The 16026-nt window shown below is 43.4% G+C and overlaps 1 long non-coding RNA gene across 1 annotated transcript in view; it reads right to left on the bottom strand.

The window, feature by feature from the left end:
- LOC107034321 (uncharacterized) overlaps nucleotides 1-16026 on the bottom strand; it is a 61724-nt gene that overhangs the window by 3492 nt on the left and 42206 nt on the right. The window contains exons 8-11 of the long non-coding RNA XR_012062642.1: nucleotides 14028-14113; nucleotides 12330-12477; nucleotides 10808-10912; nucleotides 9992-10113 (exon numbers count right to left, since the gene is read on the bottom strand). This is a non-coding gene — a long non-coding RNA (uncharacterized lncRNA). The remainder of the gene's footprint in view (nucleotides 1-9991; nucleotides 10114-10807; nucleotides 10913-12329; nucleotides 12478-14027; nucleotides 14114-16026) is intronic.

The following is a 16026-nucleotide window of genomic DNA, read 5'->3' as shown; positions in this document are numbered from 1 at the left end:
AGACAAATTTAAATTAAAAGCTTTAAAAACAGAGCTGACATTAAGCCCACAATCCACAGAAGAAACCACCATGTTCTATAGGATTTAATAAAGCACAGAGTCTCATAACATAATATTCAAAATGTGCATGATACAATCCAAAATTACTCATCATAAAAATAATCAAGACAATCTCAACTCATGTTAAAGACAATTGACACCTACACTGAAAGGATATAGATGTTGATAATATTTGAAAAAGATTTTAAATCAACTATTATAAAAATTCTTTAAAAAGTCATGAAATGAGTGGAAAGACAGAGACTGTCAGAAGGACTACATGCAAGAAACTTGCTTCACATACAATGACACCCCTAGGTTACAAGTTACAGAATGGACAGAGGTGTACTATGCATACATTAACCAAAAGAAAACTGAAGTGGCTATATTATTATCAGACAAGTTATACTTCAGAGCAAAGAAAATTACCAGGAATAAAAAGAGACATTACATATTGATAAAAGGGTCGATTTATCAAGAAAACATAAAAATTCTAAAATATTATGTATCTAAAAACAGCTTTAAGAAAAGCAAAAATCTAAAAACTGAAAAAGAGAAATGGAAAATTTATTGCTGGAAACTTCAAAACTCTTCTTTCAGTAAGTGTCCTGACAGTGGCAGAGGTCACGTATTAATGATTCAACCTTCAATACAGAGTATATCCGTGAGATGTGCATGAACTAATCCAACAGGTTCCCGTGGATGTAGAGCTGACTGTATGCTTTCATCTGTCAGAGGGGAGGAGATGAGTGGTCACTTTCATTGCTCCTCAGAAATTGTTGGTGGCATACTTTAATCTCAGGATGATAAATATTTTGTATGTACTCCAGTGTTTTTCCTTTTGGGCTGGTGAAAGGCATCATTAATCAATCATCTCTCTTTCTAGTGCCCCTTCCAAGAAACCACTATTATGACAAGGAAATTATCATAGAAGAAGAACCCCATTTGCCAAATCTGCTAACTTTCGGAAGAACCAAATCTGAGGAAGAGTCATGCTACGGATCAAGGACAAAAAAACAAAGAATACCACTAAGCAACTACTAAAATATTTTAAAAGACTTAGAGTACAAATGTTAGCAAAGATGTAGAGCAATTGGAACTCTCATTCATTAATGGCAGAGTATAAACTTGTCCTACCACTTTGAAAAACTGGCAGTAAAGCTAAGCACACACTTACACTTTGTCCCAACAATTCCACTCCTGGGTAAGTATACAACATAAATGATCGCATGTGCCTACAAAAAAAAAAAGACTTGTACATGAATACTCAGAACAACTTTATTCACGAGAGTCAAATATACAATTACAGAAGAGTGGATAAGTAAATTGTGGTGGTTCATATAGTGGAATACTACACAGCCAACAAAATTATAACATGCTGCTGATATGTGCAACAACTTAGATGAAATAGCAAAAAAAAAAGTACATATTATGGGATTTCATTTATATGAAGTTCAGAAAACTTTCTGATTTTAATTTTCTAAATCTTGATCTGGGTGGTGGTTACATTGATGTATACATGTGTAAAAAGTCACCAAGCTATACACTGAAGATGAGTGCACTTCATGTTAGCTATTCTTCAGTACAAAATAAAATGATACATAAAATAAGAGAAAGAGTAGAATGTGTTCAAGGGGTGGAGATTACTATAGTAGCAAGCTCTTTTCCCTCTTGGTTCCTTTTACTGACTCTTGCTGCTCATTCTTGCAGCATCTGTGTAGCTGTGTGTCAAGGGACTGGGTTCTTTTCTTGGCCAAAAAAAAAAAAAGTTTCCCTGTCCTTAAAAGTTCTAATAGAATTAGTTTGGGGCCAGAAAGAGGAGCATGGAGCAGGTGTAGGGATCAATTTCTTGAGGTGCAACATAGTGCACGCTAGGTAACAAGGAAAGAAGACCACTGAGGTATTCAAGGCCCTGTTTGCTTTCTTTCTTTTTTTTTTTGGTATATGTATTTTTTTATTGAAGTATAGTCAGTTTACAATGTTGTGTCAATTTTTGGTGTACAGCGTAGTGCACGCTTTCATTTTTATTAAGAGAGATCCTGGAGGCCCTGGAGGAGTCTCTCAAGCTTGTCTCAGAGACCTGGTGGGGTATCACTAAGCCACAGCAAGCAGCAGCTGGTAAGGGTTGGGAGATTTGGGGTTCCAGTAATCTCTCTCTCATTATCTCTTTTTATCAAAAACACAAGCAATAGAATTATTCTTCTGAAGGTTTTGCTTTGCTTTTTTTGTGGGGAGCAGTGGGGCTTCAAGGAACCAGGCTGCTCCAGTAAAAAAGGAAGATTACTGAATGGATGAAAAGGAATCTCATGGAATCTAAACAGAAAATATAGCAGGACACCACAGGAAATGAGATAGAGATTGGAACGCTGATCTGAAACTGAAACAGAGACGCCTTCTCTGTTCCTTTCTCTCTCTGTCTCGCCTCTCCTTGTGTGCTTGTGATTTTCCCAGTGCAGAGCTGCCTTCTCTGCATACAGGACTGTGTTCACTCAGCGTGGCCTCATGTATGTGGGTGGCAAAGCGGCAACTTCAGCCCTGAGCATGACTCTCCCCATCTAAGCAGGGTACTCTCTGCCACTTCAGGTCCAATTACTTTTGTACTGAGGAACTCTTTTAAGCCTTCAAGATCTGGGCATCGGGCTAATTCTTGATGGTTTCTGTATGGAGATGCTAGACTGAACACAGAATAACATCTCATAAGTTTACATACAAGTGCTATTAAAGCAAATATGTGTATATTTCAAAACATAGAAACATTTTATACATACAGACATAAAAGTAACTGTACACAAATGTTATAGAAGCTTTATTCATAATTGCCCCAAACTAGAAGGAATGAAAATGTCTTTCAATAGGTGGAGGGAAAACTGTGGTGCATCCTTACAATGGAATACTATACAGTGGCAAAAAAGGGTGTTTGATTTGTCTTATCAAGCTATATGAAAATATAGCTGAATCTTAAATGCAAATTACTAAGCCAAAGAAGCCAACCTGAGAAGGCTATATACTGTAGGACTCCATTGATATGATATTCTAGAAAACTACAGATATAGTAAACAGATCAGTGGTGGCCTGAAGCATGGATAGAAGAGACGGTTGAACTGGTGAAGCCCAAAGATTTTTTTTCAAATGGAAAACTATTCTGCATGACATTGTAATGGTGGATACATGACTCTGAATTTCTCAAAACAAACAACATTACAGTACAGAGAGTGAAACTCCGTGTATGCAAGCTGAAAAAACAAGACATTGATACCTGGGATCCCAGCAAGAGAGTGCAGATTGTGACAGAAATTCTCACTCTACTGCAAACGCAACATAGACCACCACTGAAGTGGATGGGGGTGGGGGGAATGTGCCAGCCTCAGTAACTTTGGACCTGAGTGAAGACAGTAAGGCTAAAGCCGATGAGAATTGTACACATGTGTTGTTGATAAAGTTCTTTCCCTGGGGATGTGGGTTAGCAATTCTGAAATCACTGCACACTGGAGTTGTATGGTTAAGAGATGGCAGGAATCAGGGAGGAGGCACAGACATGCAAGAGGAGGCTACAGAACCACACAGCAATGGATTAGAGCACAGACTCATGCTTAGTTTAATACACATGGAGACAGATACATACAGAAAAATTTAGGGGTAAGTGTATGCACAGAGATTAGTATACACACACGTTTCCTTGCTTTGTCAGCTGGGAGGAGCATAGAAGCAACGAACTCCAGTAACAACCAGTAAGTACCCTGAGCACCCCAGATCTGACTTTCTAATGCCATTTTCCAATAGAAGAAATGAGGGGTATTTGGGGAAATGATTAACTCAAAGACTAAGACAGAGAGACAGAGAGTATACGAGATGAGTCCAGAACATCTTTTGGTGCCGGAGAGTAAGCTCTCAGAAGGGAAAAAAAAAAAAAACCCACCGCAATGATGGTATTCCCAAGAAACACAGGAGCCACCTGAAAACAGCTCCCAATAGTCCAAATTATATAGCCCTTTGAGCAACAAAATAAGTAATGTAATATTGGATTATAACCCAAAGTATAAGGTAAATATTCATGAGGCCATACTGACATAAATAAATGACTGAATAAATAAATCAGTCGGGGAGAATAGACACAATTTTCTGTGCAAAATTCAGAATAATTTATGCAGCTATTCCTCCCTCAAGGAGATCGAATATTAACTCTCTGCTCCTAAAATGTTCGCTGTGCAAAGTGACTTCCTTCCTAAGAGGACAGTATGGAGAGGAGCAAAAAGAGTAATGTTACAGTGGGGAACCAGACAGACACAACCTCAGCCAGCAGACCAAGGTCAACATCAATACTGACACATTATATTGATAGTATGTACCCTTGATATGGTGTGATCCTTGATATCTCTGTGGTCTTCCTTCCAAACACCCATCACCCCACCTTGTTATGAGATATACATCAGGCAAATCCCAACTGAAGGGCAGTCTATAAAAATATCTGACCAGTACTCCTCAAAACTGTTGAGGTCATCGAAAATAAGAAATGCCTGGGAAACTGTCACAGCCAAAAAGAGCCAAAGGAGACAGAATGACAAAATGAAATGTACTGTGGATGTGATCTCTGAGTAGAAAAAGGACTTAGGTTAAAAACTAAGCAAATATAAATCCAATATGGATTCTAGCTACTTGACGATGTACTAATACTAATTCATTAGTTGTAACACAAGTCCCATACTAATATAAGCGGTTAGCAATGAGGGAACTGTAGGTGGGGTGTATGGGAACTCTCTGTCTTTGCACATTTTCCTAAACATAAAGCTATAATAAAATAAGATTTATATTAAGAAAATACATACACTAGCTTAGGAGCAAGAAAGGGAAATTTCCATGTGAGAAAAATGGAAGGAAAATCCACAGTTGTGCACAGGAGCTGAAGACGTGTGGCCACAGCAAAGCACAGGAGTTGGACGCAAAGATGCCCATCAGGAAGACCAGCCAGGAACCGGAACTGGGCTCCCATGTGAACTGGAGCCAGGAAGATACTGTAAGTTCCCAAACAAAATCCCAGATACCCTCATCCTCTAGGCTGAAAATTAGCCTCTGGCACTAGGTAACGGATGTAAAATGTGTCACTTGCCACTTGCTTGAGCTCAGAACACCAAGCCTTTGTGTGGCTAGATACAAACCCTGAATTTGAGCTGTATGTACAGTATAAACCCTGAGAAGATACACTTACATAAAAATTGACTTGGAGCCAGTGAAAGCCACAGGACCAGGCACAGGCAAAGAGCTCATTAGGAGGCCATCCCATCCTAAGGCGCAAGATGCAAGATGAACTCACAGTCAAAAATTACAAAGCTTGTGAGGAGATTCACTACCATGATAGACAGCTGCCAGACATAGCCACTGGGGGAACTGACACCTTAGGAGTTACAGAGAATAGAGCAATGTAAAAGAGACTCAAGTTATGAGTGTTTAAAATGTTCTAAAGAAAAAATGGCATCCACAAAACAAGAATAAGGTTTATGAAATAAGATCCAGTGGATTTAAAAAAAAAGTAGAAATACTAGACGTGAAAAGTATGATCACTGAGAAAAAATTCCAAGAACATTTTCATCAAGTGTTGCTAACTCCAGTTACATATCACCTTCAAGCTTTAAAAATACTGATATTCATGCCCTGACCCACACCAATTAAACCAGGAACTTTGGGGGCAGGGCCAGGCATTTATATATTTTTTAATCTGCTGAGTAGTTCTAAGATGCAGCCAGTACCATGAAGTACATTGTTAAATAAATTACTAGACATAACTGAAGAGAGAAATAACGATGATGATGATGATAACAAAGAACAAACAACATAGCTTAAGACAGAGAAAAAGAGAGAAAATAAAAAGGATGATGAGCTGATACACGTACAAGAGGAGTGAAGGAACGTGAAGGCTATAACGAGAAATCTGACAGGTATCTCAGCATCCCAGAAGGAGAGACTAGAGAGCATGGTGGAGAAGAAACAGTAGAAGAGAAAACGGTTAAATATTTTCTCCAAACGAGAAAGGACATGAAAAGCCCTAATGAATGCTGAGTAGATAAATACAAAGAATCCAGACCTAGACACACTCTAGGGAAATGTAGAGAGAAAATGCCCAGGTAGGTGTGGGTGGAGGGCGAGGAGGCCTCCCTAGGACTGATGTGGTGGTTATAAGGAAAAGTCTAAACTGCCATTGTAGTGTCAGAGCCTATTCTGGGTACAGTCACATTCAGACTAACACAAGATGACCTACTGGGCACTGTCTGCGTACAAGTGCTGTCCTAGGAACCGGCAGGCAGAAAGGTGAGTAAGGCACAGGTAAAGAGCTCCAAGGGAAGAGGGGACGGGCGCAAGTAACTGTGGTCGGTTGCACGGATAATGTCAATGCTTCAGTTCTCCCTGTACCCATCCATCTCTGTGTCTTGGGACTTGACAGTTCTTGTCAGAGTTCCTTTCTCAATGTCTTAAAAATGAACTGAACTCGAGACTTTCTTTGTCCAACAGTTTGGACTTGACAGTGCATGAGGTCAGAGCCTAGTCCTCCAGAGGCTACGAGGGTTTCTGCTAACCTTCTCCCCTCACTGGGATAACATGCCCAGGCTAGCCTCCTGAGGCTGAGTCTGGGGAGCAGAGATCAGTCATGCCAGTCACTCTAGCCCATAATGTGGGTGACTTCAGTAGAGCTGAGCACCTCGTATGCCTGATGAATAAATAATTATTACTGTAGGCCACACAGATGCCATTGATAGGAGGGAAGGAGGCAGGGTACAACTATTAAAAGAATGACACAGCAATTGAGAAGAAGACATTAATGGTTAGAACCACCTCAGCCCAAGATGGCAGGAGGTTTGACTCCCAGTAGAACCCGAGCCTCGGTGTGGGCTCACTGTAATGCATTAGCAGCTAAGTGGCACACCCACAGGCCCCACGCCCTTCTGAGGCTGACCATAAAACGCCAGAAAGTGGGTGTGGGGGGGCAATTCTAGGAAATCTCTGTCCCTTACCCCAAATAGTTGGATTAATCCTCCCATTCGTTAGCCCATGAGATAACCTATCCCATAAAAATGAAACACCCCAGGGCCCCTCTGATTTCCCTAGACGACCCCAAGCCCTGGTGTCAGTCTGCCTCCTGAAACGGACTGCATTCTGTCTCTGGAGTGTATGTCTCCCTAAATAAATCTACTTCCACTCTGCTATGGCTCCCTCTTGAATTCTTTCCCGTGAGAAGCCAAGGACCCTCACTTGGTGGGGCGCGTCCCAGGGACTCACCGGAGACCTGGGACACGACCATCTTCTCTGGTGCCATTTTCCTGCAACAGTAACAACTCCCCACAGTCCAGTGTGAGAGAGGACACGGCAGATAACAGCAGGAAAATAACTCCGAATCTGAACTCTGTCCCCTCTGCCGTATTAAAGTTGTTTCCGGGCTTCCACAAAGTTCCGGCTAGCGCTATCTGGCAAATGCGTTGGTGGCAAAAGCCGTAACGGGTAGCGGCAGCTGAAATCTCTTGCCCTTAAGTGGCTGTCAGCTCAAAACTATAAACAGCAAATAAGGTGAAGCCTGTCTTAAGCCGCAGCCCAGGGCAGCCCAGACATTGGATGCCTCCTAGAAGTGATCTTTAAGTAAAGGTTGACTACAGGAGCCTTGGGGATAGTTTAAAATGGTGGCTCTAGACGGAGCTGTCTGCTGGGGAGTGATGCCTGTCTGGGCTTCGCTGGGCTCGCCTGCCCGGAGTCACATAATGAAAGAACCCCAAGAAGAACTCTGAAGCTATGTCATATGATATTTGTCTTTCTCTTTTTGGCTTATTTCACTTAGTATGATCATCTCTAGATCCATGCGTGTTGCTGCAAATGTCATTATTTTGTTTTCTTTGGGTAGGCATTTTGCACGAACTCAGTACTCCTCAACTGAGAATTTAAAAGGAACTTAAAATTGATGGAAACCATCTTGCCCTCCATGTTGTAGAAAGGGAAATAGGCTCCCTGCAGGACACTGAGTTTAGCCATTAGTTGTTAGTAACTGAGCGGGGAGCCTCCACTGTCCATCTATAATCTTGTCTGTGATTTGTGTCATCCATGAACAAGGAGCAGACATTGGGGGAGTCTTTCTTGATAATTCAGTGAGTGGAAAATATTAATAAATTTTCTTTTTCCCAAAGAGAATGCCTTATCTTTTTGCCATGGGCATTAGCCTGTAATAAATATATAATCAGAGGGAGAAAAACTTCAAGATAGATAGCTCAGCCCGTGGTGGCCATTTATTAAGTACGTTTAAGGGGGCTAATAAATCCACTTGGACAACAAGTAATTTGAGAACCAACCTACTTATCTGCATGAGTTCAGTGATTCCCCGTCAATCTTCAAAATAAATATTTTAACCAGATTATAGAAGTTACCTCATTGGTGAAGGGTCACTTGGCTCATGACTTTTAAGCTCTACCAATACTTTATATCTTATCTACCCATTTACTCAAATTAAATCATGAATTCCTTGAGAACGTGGTAGGAGCCTAATAATAGCTTGTTGAATGAATGTACAAAAGATACTGGAAGTTCAGTGAGATCAGGATATACAGTATCAGGGCCAGACATTACCATGGGAGCAACTGAAAACCCAGGACTGAAAGGACAAGGGGAATCAGGGCCAGAGGTGGTGGCCCACACCCTGCAGGTCAGGCACACTTCTGTCCTGTGGTCCAGAGAGGAGTCTGGCAGTGAGATGCTCCGGGTGCAGGGATGGACGGACGTGCCCCTTGCTATCCCTGAGGGGACAGTTGATACAGATCCCCAGGGGCACTTGCTAGCCCTCTCCGCACACCCTTCCAGGGCCCCGTAACTGGCCGAGTGGCTGCTAGAAAACGCCCCTGGGAACAATGGCGATTAGCCAAAAATGTCAAGCTAAAGAAAACCTGGATGGAGTTTTCTCTATTTTGACCTTCTATTTTAAGTCATAGAAAGAACTAGGAAATATTATTTCTTATCAGCCAGGATTTAGCGCGCGCTCTCTCTCTCTTTTTAAGGTAAGTAATAATCAAGAGAGCATAGCCTTTTGGCTGTCCTAAACCCAGTGAAGCAGCTGCCCCGCGTACGACCTCTGGAGGCTCCGCCAGCTGAGGCTCCTCGTGGCAAATCCCAGCGAATCCCCCGTTGTCGTTGTAGTAACTCCTGCGGTCCTTCCTTCCCTCTCCCACTTCCTGGCCCTTCGTCCTCCTGACACACGCACGCACGCTCTCAAAACAGCTTCTTAGCGTGGCTCCAACCACCAAACAGGCAGCTTGTCCAAACTAAGGGACCAAGAGCTGGTCTTGCATTCCTTCCTCTTTTAGGAAGGCAGACTTTGTATCGCATCCAGACGCAGACGGTGATCAGGCCCCTGTGACCTAACGCCTCGCCAGGACTCTCTATAGTGTTTTTCCTCTTTATTTATTTATTTTTTTCCGTTTGGATCTGTGTTCGATGAAGCTGTTTGCAGAATCCCTTAACATTCCTCCCAAACAAGTATGTGAGAAATAGAGACTCCTGAAATGATCTACTTCATAGCTAAAGCACAGGTATGAGTAAAGCTTAAAGTGTTACATGAAGCTTTAAAGTGAAGCATTTGGAGATGCATTTTTTTTTTGCTTGAGAAATGGTCCATAAAAGAGTACATGCTATAAAGGAGATTCACCCAGCAGAATCCCACAAGAACTCAGATGATGGAGCCAAGATGACCATTTACTACATAGAAGTCCTACCCCAAGTACAGTCAGGGCAACCTCACTATCTTCAGTCTCAAGCTGTCATCTGAAAGGACTCCAGAAAGGACCTTCCAATGGAGAATGTCAAAGGGTAGGGAAAAAAGAGCATCCCATAACTCTTGTATTATTGGTTTAAAATGATGAGTTCGACTCTGGGGTAAAACAGCCAAGATCAAAACATTCTCCATCACCATAGCAGACAGGGCTCGACTCACCAGAAGCTGAGTGCCACGCATGTCCTGAGGAGCACCAGGGGAAGCTGCTTCTGCCAGTAAGTCCAAAAGCAAAGTGCGAGCACAGAAAGATTACAAGACTAGGAGGCCCAGGAAGCAGGGAGCTGGGGGAACAAAGCAGGATGTCAGGGATGAGGGGAAGACTGGAGAGAAAATCAACACAAAGCATGGACGCACAGGGGTGTGAAGCCAGGTATGTGGCCCTTGGGTGTTTGGGTCTGGTTTGAAGTCAGCATCGTGACTAAAAGGCGGTCAGTCCCCCTCCATTCTGAATTGTCATCTATCCTTGCCCAACTAGTGCCAATTGGAGGGTGGAGCACCCTCAGCATGTCAAGCACCACTTTGGACTTGCAAAGGGAAACCAGGGCTTGTGTTGTGGTCAAGAGCCAGACATCAGCCAGGAAGCTGCTGATACGAAGTCTGAGTAAGTGAGAGAGAGAACCAGGGTCCAGCGTTCAAACCAGCACGAGAAAAAATAAAATAAAAAGACGAGGGCAAAGTCACACGGTTAATATGCAGCTGCACTGGCTTCTAGAAAAGAGTAAGGAGCCCCCCTTTCCCTGATGGCATTTACTGACTGTCCTTTCCCTTTTGAAATGTGTTCTCTGGCTCGTATGCTGCATCCTCTCTGGCTAACACTGTGTCCTGCATCCTCCCTCGCTCTGGGAGATGATGGCCAGTGAGCCTTTGATGACGTCACTGGGTATTCCCCCTTTCCGTGGGACCAGGGACAAGCACTGAGCTCCACCACCTCCAGCTTCAGTGATTCAGAAACACCAACCCATCCGCCTAATGTACCTGTCAGTGAGGGAGCAATGTAGCTAGGTCCCCAGAGCCGCCCCGGCCATCAGCGTCTCCTGAGGCTGCAGTTGGCTGGCCCGCATGTGCTCCATCAACATGTGGCTGATTCGGGGGAAATAAGTGATGTCAGTGGGTGGGCGGCATGGAGTGGGGGCTGAGCGCTCTGGAGCGAGAAGCCTTATAGGTTCCACCTCCCCTGACGGAGCCTTGTGCTCTAACCTTCTCCAGAGTGCACTGCTGGCCCTGCTGCCCCTTTCCTCACCCTGCACGCCCCCCTGTGAGTGTACTCCCTTACCTCCAGGCCCATACTCCCAGTTCCTACTGACCTACTCCCAGTTCTTCAGTCAGACCACGGCACCAAATTTCACACCAGCATGCCCAGCTAGGATGGAGACTGTGTTTGCCTCAAGATTAAAGTAGTCAAAACTGAAGCCATCATCACTGCTTTGCCACTGTTATCCCTCTACATCCCCCATCACAAGTGACCGCATCTTATCCTATCCATTTTGTTCAAGTCAGAAACCAAGCACTCATTCTTCACTTTTCCCTCTTCCCGAAATCCTCGATCCAGCCAGTGTCCATCTCTTTCCATTCTTCCTATGTCTCTATCCACCTTCTTCCTGTGTATCTTAAAAATCCCCTTTACTGTTGTTCAGCTTTTATTTCCTGGGCGTTTTCTGAGTAAGTCTTACTAGTCTACCTACCTCTGATGCTGCCCTCCTTCACTTTATCTCTGCTTTGCCATTTCAGTGACCTCACAGGTATGAGAATGTTCTCTTGCTGCTCACCTGGTCTAAATTTTGAATGACTTGCAGTGCCCTTGGCATAAAATCCAAACTTGACTGCAACCAACGCAAGATCCTTCAAGATTCAGATCTCACAACTTGTCTCACCTTATGGGCACGTACACCTCCAGACTCTCCCCAAGGTGAGCCTGTGTCAGGCTGTGTGACTCTCAGTAGACTTTACACTTCCCATTCCTCACGTCCGTTTCTTTCACTCTGTTACTTGACTTGGCTGGAACATCTTCCCCCACTTCATCACCTGAAAATCCCTTAGCCAGGACCAGCTACATAATTACAGGGTCTAGTGTAAAATGAAGCTATGGGCTTCTTGTTTAAAAAAAATTATGGAGAATTTCAGAATGGCAAGAGTAGGGCATTAAGTCAAGCCCAGGGCCCTTCCAAGCATGGGGTTTGGGCAGCATTCACATGGCCAGTCCTCACCTCCATTTTCTGACACTTTCCCCATGTTTTTCCCTAAAAGATGCAGATTTTTTCCTCTATTCTCACTACACCTTGCAGACATCTCCATTTTCACACTCATCCTGCAGCATGTTCAATTTTGATGTACGTGTTTCCTCACTAGGCTGTAAGTTCTGAGGGCCTTGGCCAATGTTGTATATTCAGTGGCCAGAACAACATGTGGCACATAGAAGGTCCTCAGGATGGATTTGCTGACTGAATGGATGAGCCACCCCAACCTCTGTGGCTTGTTTTCTGTGGGAGGCTGCTGTTACCTCTGTCTTGCTTCATTCACAGGTTTTGTTGGGTGGTCGGTCTGTTGTTCAGCTGGTTGTTCCAGAACAATAGTCCTAAACGCCTCCTAGCACCGTAACGGCTCAGTCCTTCCGGAATTCCTGGCGGTATGACTTAAAGGTCCCCTACCTATAACACAGAATACTTTAAACATCATTTAAACATGGGCATTGAAAAAAAATTAAGTGACAAGTAATAAATCCTCTTTCATTTCTGTTTCCCTTTCTGGATTTCAATATATGCATTAACAGTCGTATTTTCTGGATAGTTTAAAAATGTACTGCACTTCAAACAAAGTCATGACACTACAACAAATTCAGAAGGAGGCCAACCCTTTTCAGCGTCTCTTTCGCAAACCTATAGCCTCCAGACTGGTGCCCTTGAATTCTTCCATCCCCCACTCTCCAAGTATCATTTCTTCAAAAGATGGTTCAGCCAGAGGGCAAGTACAGAGAAGCAAGTGTAGGTCCTCTTGTTGAAGCAGAGGTGGGGGTGGGATGAGCAGTGTTTCCTTCTCAGTTCACGCTCTCCACCCCCAACTCTGATCTCCTGCCAAGCAGGTGGTCTTAAAGGTGGAGGGGAGTATTTTGTACATACGCATGTGTATATGGGAGTGTGTATATAACTGATACTTTTTTTTTTTACTTTTGATAACAATCTGGTTAAGACCCAACCCAGTAGTCTAATCCACCAAACTCCTACTTGAGATTAGCCAAGACCACTCATCTGGTCAAACTTTCTGAGGAGAAAATCAGGTTATTCCTCTGTGACATTTCCAAACCGCAAAGTTACCTAGGCACAGAGGCGGCCTTAGTCATCAGGAGCTCTGACAGCCAGGCTTCCTGACAACTACCCAGCGATCGAATTTTCATGAGAGTTAACAGATTCCAAGAGGACAAGATGTTTAATTTAAAAAGTCTCCAAGTTTGACAAAAGCCTTTCAGGGGCCTTAAAAAATGAGCTAAAGAAAGCTCTTTCCCAGTGATTGCACATTCAGGAATCCATCTGCAAACTATCAGCCAAAACATGCACTAAATACCCACTACATAGTTACTTATATCAGCCAAACATTGTAAACAAGTGTTGGACACTGTGCAATTATTAGGTATATAGGAGTGATGAAATTCCATTTGCTGGGCTAGCGGGCAGCTATTAAAACTGATGTTTGCAAAGAGCTGTTTCAGAGCTTGGAAAGATGTTTACATTGTAACGCTAAGTGAGCTGTGAGGTTTCAGCAATGTCTGTACCAGGTGACCTCAACTGGTTCTTAACATGCAAAGACAATGAAGACAAGACATGTATAGATTTTAACTGTGATTTGTTTTTCTCCAAGTTTATAGGTGAGTGTCTTTTCTTTTTACTCTTCTGCTGTCTCCATTCTTTCCCAGTGAGCATATGTAACTTTCAGAATAAGAACATATAAATACATAAGACATTTCTTTTAAAAGTTACAGTCCCAAGGCAGCTCTTAACTCCACTGTGGTCCTTCTCTGCATGAGTCAATATGACACTGAGGACAGAGGGGCTCTGAGTCACTTAACAAGCTATGTGGACCAGTCAGAGCCAGAGCAGAGCAAATTCTCAGAGAAACTTGAAATCATGAATCCCAATTTACAGAAGAATGGCAAAATGGAGATTACTATTTGTGAAAAATGAAAAAAAAGTGGGTTTTCAGTTACCTTTTGTTATGCTTCTTTCTAGAAGCCAAGAGAAGCATTTCTTCTTTATTTCACAGAAAAAGGTGGGGAGAGCTCAAAGGCTAAATCTGTGATAAAAGTCAGTATTTCAGTGTGGCCAGACAGACAGAGAAGAAATACGTTATGGTTAACTTTTTTGGTTGCAAGTGTCTGGGACTCACTCAAGTCAGCTCAACTGCATGGCATGGAGTGAGAAGGGGGACAAATTCTCATGGAGGACAACAGGGGGGGAGTGGGTAACCAGGAGCTACCATTAGAGCAAATTTCACGGACACATGACCTGAAGGGTCCCCAGGTCTAAGGATGATCTGAAGACTTCCGCAGCAGGCGTCCGCTCCTGGGCTCAGGCGCTCCCGCACTGCACAGTGCAGAACTTCTGGGCGTCTCTTACTCCCTGTCCTGGTATCGGCTGGCTTCTATACCTTCTACTCTATATGTTTTCTGGGCTGCATAGCCTCTGCTCTGTTTCTGGTCAGTTTGTTTTGCATAGGGCTCATTATGGCCACCCTGCATTCCCTTTTAATGGGATTCTGTGAGCTTCAGCTCTGATCGAAGCAATGAGGCCACCACCGCATTCTCCGTGTTCCTAGTACAAGAAGGCGTGGCAGTGTCTCAGCTCTTCCACTCACAGTAAACCGTTTCATAAGCCCCTGATGAGTCCAGGCAATAGGTGCCCTGGGTTCCCACGTCCTCTCCTCATCCATGAAACAGAAATCCCACCTGTGACTGCCCAATGAAGGACTCTTGAGCTAAGCAGTTTCACTTAGAAGAGATGGGAGGAAACAGGTTATAACAGAGAGACGGTACCCAAGGCTTTCTGCCTGACATCCTGTGAACAGCCATTGACTCAAGGGGAGTTCTACTGGCCTGATGAACATTCAGGTCAAGAATCCTGACTCTGGAATGCTGACTTGTCTGTCTCTAGTCAGACCAACGTCATCAAGTCCACCAGACTATGTAGACTAGTTTGTGCCTATTTGCTAACAAATATTTAATGAGTATTTTTATATCAAAAAAGAAAGGTGATGTACATATTTAGCTCAGAACCAGGCCACATCTCTGACCCTTTGCTATGTTGCGTACGGACATTCTATTCCCTCTGTTGCCCGTGTTAACAAGAGGAGCGGTGGCGTCCTGACTGCGCGAGATTGCTTAACCACCTTTTTGCCTGAGCAGACGTTACATCAGTGCTTAAGACCTTGATGCCTATTTGTTCAGAACCTTAAATAAAATAAGGAGCTGCTTCCTTTTCCCTCTCACTACTATTTAGATTGCTTTGGGCAAAGCTATAAGCCAAAAAAAAAAAAGAGAGTAAATATTGCCTTTGGCATCTAGATGTGTTTGTAAAACTGAGAGTCTGGAATGAAAACAGTTAAAAGGAAAAATAGCCGTGAAGGGGAGGTCAGTGCCAAGTTTACAAAGAAATGTCCCCTAGTGGCCCCTCGGCCGGACCCGCGGGCCTCAGTGCCCCTCAGCCCCTCTGACTTCATCACTGGCAAAGGAGCATGCAGACAGCAGCCTGATGGCTGAGGACTGGAGGGGAGGGATGTAGTGTTTACCAGGCGTGCTCTACACCAGGCATGGCAGTGGGTGTCCCTCACACATGTTATCTCATTTAAACTTCACAAAGATGCTGAAGGAAGTCAGACAGAGAGAGACAGATATGATATGGTATCTCTTATATGTGGAATCTAAAACAAAAAAAGAAACAAATTCTATTTAAAAACCAAAATCAGACTCATGGACATAGAAAACAAACTATGGTTACCAAAGGGGAAAGGGTGGGGAGGGATAAGTTGGCGGTTGGGGATTAAGATACACACATTAGTATATAATAAAGAGATAAACAACAGGGACCCACTGTACAGCACAGGGACCTACATTCAATTTCTCGTAATAACTTACAATGGAAAATAATCTAAAAAGAAAAGTACGTATGTATGTACATGTATAACTGACTCACTTCGCTGTACACCTGAAA

Source organism: Vicugna pacos, chromosome 21 (genome assembly GCF_048564905.1).
Source record: "Vicugna pacos chromosome 21, VicPac4, whole genome shotgun sequence".
Taxonomy (NCBI): Eukaryota; Metazoa; Chordata; class Mammalia; order Artiodactyla; family Camelidae; genus Vicugna; species Vicugna pacos.
The sequence above is the reverse complement of the archived record's forward strand: the minus strand, read 5'-3'. Positions and strand labels throughout refer to the sequence as shown.